Source organism: Lissotriton helveticus (assembly GCF_964261635.1).
Source record: "Lissotriton helveticus chromosome 1_1 unlocalized genomic scaffold, aLisHel1.1 SUPER_1_unloc_18, whole genome shotgun sequence".
Classification (NCBI taxonomy): Eukaryota; Metazoa; Chordata; class Amphibia; order Caudata; family Salamandridae; genus Lissotriton; species Lissotriton helveticus.
Genome location: NW_027611657.1, coordinates 1,134,152 through 1,144,938, shown reverse-complemented (window position 1 = coordinate 1,144,938; position 10,787 = coordinate 1,134,152).

The window sequence follows — 10,787 nt, the reverse complement described above, 5'->3', positions numbered from 1 at the left end:
GCGGGCGCTTGACGCTGCGCGGGGAGGCATAAAATTCTATCTGATACCCTTGGACAGATTGCAACACCCAGGGATCTGTTGTGAGCTCCCGCCATCTGTGAAGAAACAAGGCCAACCTGCCCCCCACCATGTGTTCTGACGCACAAAGAATTCGTACCTGAATAGGAGTTGTCTCTGGAATTATTTTGCTGTCCTCTGTAATTTCCTTTCTGACCTCTGCCACGGCCTCCTCCCCGATTACGGGAGGGGTAGAAATTGGGACGTTGGTATCCTCTGCCTCTCTGTTCACCTCCACGTGAGGTCTGATTGAAGCCTCGGCCGGACCCTCGACCTCGCTGACATCCGGCCCTATCAAAAACACCGGTGTGAAGCACCCTCTTGATAGTGGTTTGCGCCTTGTCAAGCGCGGAAAAAGTGGCGACGTACTTGCCCATTTCTTTAACAAATTTGTCTCCGAAGAGCATGCGGTTAGCCATCGAACCAGGTTCGTTGGTGGCCATCTCCGCTAACTGGGAGTCAATGCGCATCAGGAAAGAGCGTCTCCGCTCCGTGGACAACGCCACATTCGCGTTCCCCAGAAAGCACATAGCACGCTGGGCCCATTCCATAACATCAGATGTGTCCATAGGCACGCCTTGTTCTTTGGCCTTGACTGCAGCTTCCAGAATTTTAGTAAGGGGGCCAGAGACATCCAGTAACTTGTCCTGGCACCCCCGCCACGCCCTATCCAGTCCTTTTTTAGGGTCTTTAGCGAATTTTCTCATAAACGCCGTCATGGTGGGGTCAAGGTCCGGAGTATCCGCCACCTTCCCTAGCACCGAAGGCCTGGGGCATTCCGATCTCAGAGTGGCTCGAACCCCACTCTCAAAACCTTGTCGCAAATTATTGGTGACATAATGTGCAACTTCGGCACAGGGCACCCACTCCGTGGATCTAGGGTGAACAATATTATTGGGGTCAAAGAGAAGGTTTCTAGGGACTTGACTATCGTCCGGCTTGTAAGCCGTGTGCTTAGTTTTCTTGAACTTCTTTCTAGGAGCAATAGAATCCACCTCCGAGTCCGAAGTACCAGGTGGTGTCGAGGAGGAGTCCCCCGAGGTCTGAATAGCCATAGAGCCATGGTCCCTCATCACTGATTTAGCCATTTCCGCCATTCTATGGGACTGGGGATGGTCTGAAGTCTCACCCTTGCGTGAAGACTTAGCCTTCCTTTTGCCCGATGAGTGATGGGACTTTGTAAAAGGCTTTAACGCCTTAATCAGGGCTTTACTGACAGAGCTCTGGTCGTGGGAAGCCAGAGCCTCACCTAAATTCTCCTCCAGCTGTTCTTCCTCAGGCTCATACTGTTCATATTCATTAAATTCGACCCACTGGTCGCCCTCCTCGGCGTAATACGCCATAGTAAAATGCAAAGGTTAGGAGGAGATTAACAGGGGGGGAGTAGCCCAGGGGTTAGCCTTTACACACACACAATGCAACCTCAGTTGCTACCACACACCACAGAGTCAGGCTAATATATATATAAGGTGGAAGGAGACCCCTGAAAACACTGAAAACTCCCCTTGAGCAATGCTCTAATCCGGACACGCTCCGGTCAGCGTTAGAAATGAGACTGTAGTGTATGGTTGTTGTTAGTAATGACGCGCGTGCACCCACGCGCGTCATTCACAACAATAAACATCCTGTTGTGGTTTGAATGTGAATTGTCTCGTGTTGAGTGTGCGTGAGGTGTATATGTAAGTTGGTGCCGCGAGTCAGTATGTTATTCTTTGAATGTTGATGTGTGCATGCATGTCTGTGCCGCGTGTGTGAGTCGCGTGTGTGTATTGTTTCTTGAATGAAGACGCACTGCTTAAATAGAGTTGCCGTACTGTTAAACGGGATTCAAGATCATACGCTGTGACTGCAAGTACTACAATAAAAGTTCTTCTTACCGGATTAATTCAATTGCCTCTTGAGAAGCTCATTTTACTTTTATTACAGAGACCAGGGATTGATGCAGTCCGAACGCGCTAAAACGCGAGGAGCCGGTAACTGAAAAACGAAACTCGGCTCCTCGCGCATGCGCATAGCACAGGGGACACACACTCAACTGCTCCCTGTGCGCGGCAGAGCCCCGTCTGCCTCCTCCTGCTCCACCGCCCCCTAACGCGCTCACACACACAGCGCACACCGCCGGGCAGCGGAACGAGGCGTAAAAACGCAATGTGAAACACTCGCAAAGTCAAAACAAATAAAGCGCACTAAAACGCGCATATACCGATCATACCGATCTCAAAAACACACCATAAACACACCATAAACCCCTATAACCACAGAAATAAGGGAAAGGCACTTAACTCGGTTTAACATGGACTATTATTGCTTGGACTGAATAGTGATTGGTGCAGGGGGTTGTCCTTCCGGGGTCATGCAAGTTTCAAGTTTTATTATTGGCTGCTGTTTTTGGTCAGTAAAGATAAGAGAAGCATAATCAGAGCCTCCGTGGACTGACATAGAATTGTCAAGTCCGCGCAGTCACAATAAAAATATCACTTCCTACTGGTAGGGTGACTTTACACCGGTGACGTGTCAGTCACCCTCATGAATGCCTCTGTGTGCACAGCTACAGGCGCTCCTTCCCCTATTAAACAAATACCTGTGTCGCCTGTAGTGATGAATCGGGTGTTTGCCGTAGAGGCTTCTGGGTATGCAAATGGCTGTGGCCGGCCACGCCCCCTCCAGTGACAATTCGGCTCCTGCAGCAGCCCCCTGGGGACTTGTGCTCTGGGTCCCAAATGTATCATCTACGTCTAGAGTCGGTTCCAGCAATGGGGGAGAGGGGGAGGGGGGGGGATACACGCATTTGTTTCCTTCCTTCTCTGGGCGTCATTTCTGACTCCGATCCATCAGTTCCACTTATTATTCAAGGTCCCTCTATTGAGCACTGTAAGCTTTGCCAATGCTTCGTGTTTAACAACATATAGAATAATACACTAATCACCCGGGATTTCCCTTAGTAAAGTAGTGTGCCCAGTTTTGTGTCTTCCTACTAGCGGGCTGATACTCTGCCCCTCCGTTCTTAAACGTCTGCTCTTTATCATATTCAATGCCACAAAGAGCCCGGCATTTATATGAAAGTAAAGCAGCATTATGAGGCGCGCACAGGATTGTGGGTATGGAGATTAGGAACGCCTCCTTCTGGCGCAGGGCTTTACAACGTGGTGCATCTCCCAGATGCCTCATGTTGTAAATACCCTGCACCATGGCGCATCTTTTGCGTCGCCGCTGCATCATGAAAGTGACGCAACAGTGGCGTAAAAGAGGCGCAAGGGGCTTGTAAATCTGCCCCTAAGGATTTTGGGCCAGATGTACGACCATTTCATTTAGCGCCTCGCAATTGGCGACATATTGCAAGTGCCAAATTGTGAGTCACTAAATGAAATGTACACAGTGTGTTTAACACGGTTTCGGATTCACAATGGGGTCGCAAATTGCAAGGTTCATTAATATTAATGAGCCTCTCGCAATTTGCAAGCCTATTGGGAATGGCAGCTCTCCTAGGTATGCAGCCTGCTGGGCTCTGCAGGCCACCATGTCTGGAACTGCTTTTAAATAAAGCAGTTAAAAAAAAAATGCAGCCCATTTACCATGCATTTAAAAAAAAAAGAAAATGAAACGTCCCTGGGACCACTGCCTGCCCTTAAAAAATAATTTTGCATGCATTTGCAAAGGGGACCCAAATGGGAAGGGGTCTTGCAAATGCATTACCATCTACTTGAAGTAAGTGGTAATTGAATGTGTTTTGCGACCGCAAAACATTTGTACATGGTTTTAAGACTCTCTATTTGGAAGGGAATACCCCTTCCAAATAGCAAGTTGCAAAACCTATTTAGCGAGTCGTAAACAAATTGCGACTCGCGAAATAGGCAATGTACATGGCCCAATAAGTTTTTGCATGTGAAAGCGGGTTCACGAACCTGTTCACACATATAAAAACGGATCGTACATCAAGGGCCCGATGTAGGTCGCCAAATACCGGTCGGTAACGGCCGATTTCGGCCGTTACCGACCGGTATTTGAAGATGGAGATGTAGGGCCATGTTAAAATACAGTTTTACCAATTCTGTAAAATACCGAATCGGTAAAATTACTGATTCTGTATTTTGACATGTAGATAGCACTTAAAGCAGTGCTACAGGGGTTTAAGAAGTCGTTATTTATCACCAACTAGAAGTTGGTGGTAAATAATGAAAACCCTTTCAAAAGCATTTTTTTTGCTTTTAAAACGGTGCCATGTTGCAGACATACATGCCCTAAGGGCATGTATGTCTGCAACATGTGCACCCATGCACAATTGAGGGGTGCGACACGGTGTTAAAGTGACACCCTGCCACCCTTCTATGTTTCCCCCAATTACCGAATTGGTATTTACCGATTCGGTAATTGACATTCATTCCTATGGGCCTACAGGCCCATAGGAATGAATGGAGGATGCTGAAGGGCGGGCACGCAGAAACAACCTTCGCTTCGTGGGGTTTCCGGAAGGCTGCGAGAAGGGGAACATGGAACTGTTCTTGTCCCAATGGTTGGAGTCTTGGCTTCCCCCAGACGTTCTGTCTCGATGCTTTGTGATTGAACGCGCACATAGAGCCCTGACGCAGAAGCCGCCAACGGGGGAGCGGCCCAGGCCGGTGATTGCTAGGATTCTGAATTTCCACGACAGGGACACTATCCTACGGGAGGCGAGGACCAAAGACTCTCTTCTATTTGAAAACCAGAAGATAATGATCTTTCCGGATTACACCAGGATCGTGCAACAACAACATCACTCGTTCATTGCCGCCAAGGCAAAACTACGTGGTCTGAAGATCCAATACTCCCTCCTTTATCCGGCCCGCCTGCGGGTAATATTTCCGTCGTGAACCCATTTCTTTGATACTCCGGAGGACGTCTTTAAATGGACTGATGAGACAGTGAGGGTCCGGCCGCATGTCCAGCCGGGACTGAACCCGGGTCACTCGAGGGGCCCATCGCCGGCATGGGAGGATCCAAATGCCAGGAGCAGGAGACATAGGAGGTCAAGGTCGCGGAAACGCTCCCCTTCACGTGGTGGGAAACGAGATGGCGCACCCACCGGCTCTGACCACTCTGGCAAAGACGGAGGTGCCTCAGGGGACTGAACCTACTTGCAATAATTACAGGCTCCCGCTGGGAGATGGTTTTCTTGTGTCTGTTTGGACTGCGGCTTGCTACTTGACTGTATAATCGCTGCTTGCTTTCCTTTATAATTATTGGGACTGTGTGGGGCGGTGGGGGGGGGGGTTCAGGAAGCTCTTCTACAGGGGCTTTGCCTCCTACTCAAGTGGGAGATGTTAAGGGGGGAGTCTGTTGGTTGGGTGGGTAGTTGAGACTGTTGAGGGAGGGGTTCTTGGGGATCCATTGGTGTGGGTGGCCGCTGACCTCTCGTTGGGGGTTAGGGCGCTCCTGCACCACGACAGGTACTTCAATGTTGTTGAGGTATAGGGGAGGGGGGAGGCCGGTTTGCTGGGAGTTGGGTTGGGGTTGGGTCTGGGGGCTGGGGGAGGGGGGATGCGCAGTGTTTGGGTCCACAGTGGTAACTTGTTCACACACGATGGCCCACCAGGTTCGATTTATGTCCTATGGGCAATTGCACTCTCCTACGCCCGAGCAATTGCGGCCCTTTTCATTTGATGGCTGCTAGGGGTCCTGCCTCGGAGCTCCCCAGAGCTACACTGAGAATTGTGAGTTGGAACGTGAGGGGTATGCTCGATAAAATCAAAAGAGCGGCTGTGCTGCGACAGGGGAAAAGGGAAAAGGCTGATGTCCTACTGTTACAAGAGACACATCTCCTAGGTACGAAGACTCTGAGTCTACAACGATATGGTTATCATCAGGTGCACCATGCTGGGTTTGCCCGGGGATCTCGGGGGGTGGCGGTCTTGGTTCACCGAAGGGTATCCTATACCCATTCCTCACAGTGGATTGATGCCCAGGGCAGGTATGTCTTTATCAAAGGAATGATTGGCGAGGAACAAGTGGTTTTTGGTAGTGTGTATGCCCCCCCCCTTGCCATGGTCTCTGGCGGAGAAGCTGTTTGCGGTCTGGGCTGAGGTACCGGACGTCTTGTCAGTGATAGGTGGCGACTGGAATGATGTAATGGATGGATCTGCTGATCGCTACAGGCCGGATGGCGGACAACTGGCGGTTGCCCCTACGAAACTGAGTGATATGGTGAGAGGTATGGGATGGATGGATGCCTGGCGCTGCCAACACCCACACAGTAGGGAATTTACTTATGTGTCTGCGGTCCATCGTTCCTTCTCACGGTTGGACTACTTGTTCGTCCCGTGCGCCGCAGTCGGAAGGGTGGCGTCGACCGCTATTCTGCCTCGGGGGCTTTCTGATCATTCCCCCGTTACGATTGATATCCTCCTTGACAGACGGCGACAGCCGTTTCGATGGCGCCTCTCTACTTGGCATCTGCAACGAGATGACTACCAGTCCCACATGCGTGAGGCCATTGCTCACTACTGGGAGGAGAATGAGGGGCCGGACTCGGATGTGGTGACCCTCTGGGAGGCCATGAAGCCTACACTCTGAGGAGTGGATATAGCCTGGTGTGCGAGGGCCCGTAGGACTCGAAGGGAGGAACAGGAGAAGGCGGAAGATCGCGTCCGCACTCTGGAGGCACGGTCTACGAAGACGGGGGCAGAGGAGGACACGCGGCGGCTCCTGCAGGCACAGAATGATGCTGCTTCCCTATTGCTTGAGGAGTCGCGCCATATATGGCTTGCAACGCAGAGTAGAATATACCAATGGGGGGACAAATCCAGCTCTATGCTGTACAGGTTGTGCCAGGGCGCGTTCCAGGCTCAGACGCTGCCGGCGCTGAGAGATAAGGCCGGGACCCCTATATCTGATCCAGGGGCTACTGCCGACAGTTTTGCACGCTACTATGAGGCGCAATATGCCCCCAGAGACTCTCTTCCCGCGGAGGCAGTAGACACATTTCTGGCGGATCACCCGCCACGGGGAATCTCCGACGAGGAGCATGATGGTCTTGAGCTTCCTTTGTCCGCGGAGGAACTGGGCAAGGCGTTGGGCGAGCTGAATGCCGGGAAGGCCCCTGGGCCGAACGGCTTCCCGTGCGAGTTTCTATGGAAATATCACCTCCAGTTAGGGCCCCTTTTCAAGAAGGCATTGGATGCTGCTAGGGAACGGGGTCAGCTGCCGTCGGATTGGAGACATGCCGAGATAGTGGTGTTCTGCAAGCCAGGGAGACCGCCAGATCGGCACGAATCATACCGCCCTATCTCTCTCCTAAACATCGAGGCGAAGATACTGGCGAAGGCGCTTGCCAATCGCCTCCTGCCTCTGATTACCGCTCTGGTCCACCCGGACCAGGCTGGTTTTATGCCACACAGGGCCACTAGACACAACATCAGGCGTGCCCAGGTGGCTCTGGAGATGATGAAAGCCACCGGCTCCCAGGCGGCGCTCCTGTTGGCTGACACCGATAGGGCCTTCGACTTGCTGAGCTGGACATACTTACAGGCACTCCTACCCCGTTTGAATCTCGGCCCTCAATTCCTCTCGTATGTGCGGCTGCTGTATACCGACCTGACGGCGTCCGTGCGGGTGGCAGGTGCGATTTCAGATGCCTTTCCCATCGGGCGAGGCACCCGACAGGGATGCCCGCTCTCGCCATACTTATTCGCTCTCGCAATGGAACCCCTTGCGGCGTGGGTGCGAATAGATGCACAAATGAAGGGGTTCGAATGGGAGGCTGGGCCGTCAGACCGCATCGCGCTCTACGCGGACGACGTACTGTTCTTTCTTACAGATCTTGACAGGTCAGGCCGCAGGGTTCTTGAGATTATGAGAGTGTTTGGCGAAGTATCAGGGCTGATTCTCAATGTGAGGAAGTCTGTTTTGTGGACCCTAGGCAGCGGGGTGGCTCTTGGTGCCTGGGCGTCAGCCCTACAAAAGGCGACGGGAGGTCTTAAATACCTGGGGGTGTTTTTGACTGACATCCCTGGAGTCTTGTGGGAGCGTAATATTATTCCGGTCTGGGACAGAATCAGATCGGACATGAAGACGTGGTCCCGCATGCCCTTGAACCTATATGGTCTTTAAGATGGTCGCTCTCCCTCGCTTGCTCTACCAACTGCAGAATCATCCCTATCCTATCTTGCCACAATGGTTCCGCCAAGTCGATTCGGCACTGGGCCGTTTCCTCTGGGCTGGGGGGGCGGTGCGTGTGGCCCTTCGCACCTGCTTCCTCTCTAAATACTGCGGTGGTCTGGCGTCTTCAGACATCCTCTCCTACTATCAGGCGTCCCATCTCTTGATACTTAATGAATGGTGGTATGGGGATCGGGGCGATCCAGCATATGCTCTGGAGAGATATCTAATGGAACCCGATACCTTGCACACGCTACTATACTCAGCGGGGAAAAGGAAGAGGCTCCCGGTGGTTACACAGACTGTCTTCCACGTCTGGCGTCGGACACTTGGTCGTATGGGATGGTGGAATAGGCTGACTGGGGAGACCCCGTTGTGGCAGAATGGCCGCCTGCCGGCCTTGTCGACCCTGCCGGGGTTTCGCGGCTGGGACTCGATAGGGATCTCGGCGTTAGGGCACGTTATGAGGGGCACGACCCTTAAATCCTTCCAGGAGTTGAGGGATGAGTACGATATGCCAAATGCCCAGTTCTTCAAATACCTGCAGTTTCGCCATGCTATCTCCCCTGCCCTGGAGGGGCTGGACTCCCTGCCAGAATTCAGTCCAATAGAGGCTAAACTGTTCATGGGAGAATTGACGGAGAAGAAGATATCCTGCATATACCAATCCCTTGTTACTCACTGTGCGTCCTCCCTAGACGGCCTACGGTCCAAATGGGAGAGAGACGTTGGTGAAATTGATGAAGAAGGATGGAGGTAGGCTCTTGCGGCTCCGAGGGAGGCGGCTGTCGCCGTACGGCTGCGTTTTATCTAATTTAAATACCTACATAGGGCTTACTACACGAGAGAGAGGCTGTGGTGGGCTGGATTGATTGCTTCCCCCGACTGTCTGAGGTGTGGTAGGGAAATGGGCACGTTCCTGCATACTGTGTGGACCTGTGGGGCAATGGCACGATACTGGAAGCGTATTTGGGCTGCTTGGATGAGGTTCTGGGCTGGCAACTCCCGCGTACGTCGCAGCTGGGACTTCTGCATGTCTTGGAGCAAGTGGGTGGTAACGTCTATAAGAGACATCTCCTGCTCCTGGGCCTTACAGTTGCCAAAAGGGATGTGGCCCGTGCCTGGAAGGACCCTGGGGCTCCCCCGATTGAGGTCTGAAAACGGTGCATGGATTATTGCATGGGACTAGAACGCCCTGTGTTTGAGGCCCGTGGCTGCCCCAGAAAACACTATAAAATCTGGAAGAGGTGGGCAGAATACAGGGGGCTGTGGCTGGAGCCGCCGCCGCAGCAGGAAATAATAGCGGATCAGCTGTCATAAGTGCCGGCACAAGAGTGAGAGTGCATTAACATCTCTGTACAGACTACTTTGTTTAGATCCTGGTGACCATCGTGAACAGGGCGGGGTGGGATCCGGGTGGGGGGGTGTTACGGGGTTGGGGGGGATCCGGGTAGTTAATATCACTGTCTTATCCTGATTATTATGCTGATTGCTGCAACTGTGATTCATGATTATTTGCTTACAGCCTCTCCAATGTCTGGAGTGCTGTAGATGTTTCTGCAATCACATTCTGAAATGTCAATAAAATCTGGTTCTGAAAAAAAAAGAATCAGGGTGGTGACCAAAAGAAAGAGACTACCAAGCCTCAAGAGAAAGGTGGGGATAAATCCACAGAGAAGGATTCCCCAGGGCCCCAAAACTCCAAAAATGGGGTTGGGTCCCAAGACACTTCCTCTACCCAGAAGAAACCTTATTGCCATGCCTGCAAACAGGTAGGTCATTGGAAAACTGACAGCAGTTGCCCAAATAAACACAATAAGGAGAACATACCCCCAAGTAATACTCCCAAGCCTCCTGTTACTACTAGTAGTAATGCCCCAGGTGGTGGGAGTGCCCCCAAGAATTTGGGTGGTTTTACTTTGGGAGTTCCTGGGGACTCTGGCCTAACCAGGTCCCCTAACTTAGATACTCTTGTCTGTGAAAATGGCATGGGGTTTGCCAACTTCACTGATTGTCCCAACACTTTGGGCAAATACAGACAGGAGCCCCTCATCAATGGTCTGAAAGTTGAGGCCTATAGAGACACAGGGGCTAGCATCACCATGGTGACTGAGAGTCTAGTCCCCTCAAGGCAACTTATACCTGGTGCCACATACCAGGTGACAAACATTGATGGAGTGCAGAAAAATCATCCCATGGCAGTGGTAAATCTCAGCTGGGGAGGTGTCACTGGCCCCAAGAGAGTGGCAGTGTCATCAAACTTGCCTGTAGATTGCCTACTGGGGAATGATTTAGAGATCTCAGCCTGGGATGAGGTAGAACAAGAAACCCATTCAAAAATGGTAAACCTTCCTGAACAGGTTAGGAGGGCTGTGATGGTAACAGCCCATACCCAAACTGAGTCCCTTCCTGAAAAGGTTGGTGGGGCTGTAATGGCCACAGCCCAAACTCAAACTGATTCCTGTGTTGTGAAGCCTGAAATGATGGATAACTCCACACAAACAGAGAGCATTGAGGAGGAAGAGAAATCTCCCTCCCACCAGACATTAGGAAAGGATCAGCCTCCTCAGGGAACTGATCTTACCCCTTGTGAAGAAACT